The sequence below is a fragment of the Salvelinus sp. IW2-2015 genome, unplaced genomic scaffold (assembly GCF_002910315.2).
Source record: "Salvelinus sp. IW2-2015 unplaced genomic scaffold, ASM291031v2 Un_scaffold2625, whole genome shotgun sequence".
In the NCBI taxonomy this organism is placed as follows: domain Eukaryota; kingdom Metazoa; phylum Chordata; class Actinopteri; order Salmoniformes; family Salmonidae; genus Salvelinus; species Salvelinus sp. IW2-2015.
This window is the reverse complement of record NW_019943933.1, coordinates 155,912-158,391: the sequence shown is the minus strand read 5'-3', so window position 1 is coordinate 158,391 and position 2,480 is coordinate 155,912.

Genomic DNA, 2,480 nt, shown 5'->3' with positions numbered 1-2,480 from the left:
CCGACCAGACTGGTCTTTATACTGGATACCCCAGCCCGACACCGACCAGACTGGTCTTTATACTGTATACCCCAGCCCGGACACCGACCAGACTGGTCTTTATACTGTATACCCCAGCCCAGCACCGACCAGACTGGTCTTTTACTGTATACCTCAGCCCGGACCGCCAATGGTCTTTATACGTATACCAGCCCGACACCGACCAGACTGGTCTTTATACTGGATACCCCGCCCAGACACCGACCAGACTGGTCTTTATACTGTATACCCAGCCCGGACACCGACCAGACTGGTCTTATACTGTATACCCCAGCCCGGACACCGACCAGACTGGTCTTTATACTGTATACCCCAGCCCGGACACCGACCAGACTGGTCTTTTAATGGATACCCCAGCCCGGACACCGACCAACTGGTCTTTCTACTGGATACCCCAGCCCGGACACCGACCAGACTGTCTTTCTACTGGATACCCCAGCCAGGACACCGACCAGACTGGTCTTATACTGTATACCCAGCCCGGACACCGACCAGACTGGTCTTTCTACTGGATACCCCAGCCCGGACACCGACCAGACTGGTCTTTCTACTGGATACCCCAGCCGGACACCGACCAGACTGGTCTTTCTACTGGATACCCCAGCCCGGACACCGACCAGACTGGTTCTTCTACTGAATACCCCAGCCCGGACACCGACCAGACTTGTCTTGCTACTAAATACCCCAGCCCAGACACTGACCAGACTGGTCTTTCTACTGAATACCCCAGCCCGGACACCGACCAGACTGGTCTTTCTACTGAATACCCCAGCCCGGACACTGACCAGACTGGTCTTTCTACTGAATACCCCAGCCCGGACACCGACCAGACTGGTCTTTATACTGGATACCCCGCCCGGACAACGACAGACTGGTCTTATACTGGATACCCCGCCCGGACACCAACCAGACTGGTCTTTCTACTGGATACCCCAGCCTGGACACCAACCAGACTGGTCTTCTACTGGATACCCCAGCCTGGACCCACAGACTGGTCTTTCTACTGGATACCCCAGCCCGGACACCGACCAGACTGGTCTTTCTACTGGATACCCCAGCCCGGACACCGACCAGACTGGTCTTTCTACTGGATACCCCAGCCCGGACACCGACCAGACTGGTCTTTCTACTGGATACCCCAGCCCGGACACCGACAGACTGGTCTTCTACTGGATACCCCAGCCTGGACACCGACCAGACTGGTCTTCTACTGAATACCCCAGCCCGGCACCGACCAGACTGGTCTTTCTACTGAATACCCCAGCCCGGACACTGACCAGACTGGTCTTTCTACTGAATACCCCAGCCCGGACACCGACCAGACTGGTCTTTATACTGGATACCCCAGCCCGGACAACGACCAACTGGTCTTTATACTGGATACCCCAGCCCGGACACCAACCAGACTGGTCTTTCTACTGGATACCCCAGCCTGGACACCAACCAGACTGGTCTTCTACTGGATACCCCAGCCTGGACACCGACCAGACTGGTCTTTCTACTGGATACCCCAGCCCAGACACCGACCAGACTGGTCTTTCTACTGGATACCCCAGCCCGGACACCGACCAGACTGGTCTTTCTACTGGATACCCCAGCCGCGGACACCGACCAGACTGGTCTTTCTACTGGATACCCAGCCCGGACACCGACCAGACTGGTCTTCTACTGGATACCCCAGACTGGAACACGACCAGACTGGTCTTTCTACTGGATACCCCAGCCCGGACACCGACCAGACTGGTCTTTCTACTGATACCCCAGCCCGGACACCGACAAGACTGGTCTTCTACTGGATACCCCAGCCCGGACACCGACCGACTGGTCTTTCTACTGAATACCCCAGCCCGGACACCGACCAGACTGGTCTTCTACTGGATACCCCAGTCCGGACACCGACATCTTGCTTTCGAAACTAAACACCTTCTTCCTGACGGGCGACCCCAGGTGGTGAAGGTAGGAAACAACATCTCCACTTCGATGATCCTCAACACTGGGGCCCCACAAGGTGTGTGCTCAGCCCCCTTCTGTACTCCCTGTTCACCCATGACTGCGTGGCCATGCACACCTCCAACTCAATCATCAAATTTGCAGAACGACACTACAGTGGTAGGCTTTGATTACCAACAACGACAAGACGGCCTACAGGGAGGAGGTGAGGGCCCTCGGAGTGTGGAGTCAGGAAAATAACCTCACACTCAACGTCAACAAAACAAAGGAGATGATCGTGGACTTCAGAAAACAGCAGAGGGAGCACCCCCCTATCCACATTGACGGGACAGCAGTGGAGAAGGTGGAAAGTTTTAGTTCCTCAGCATACACATCATGGACAAACTGAAATGGTCCATCCACATAGACAGTGTGGTGAAGAATGTGCAACAGCTTCTCTTCAAACTCAGAAGGCTGAAGAGATTTGGCTTGTCATCTAAAATCCTCACAAA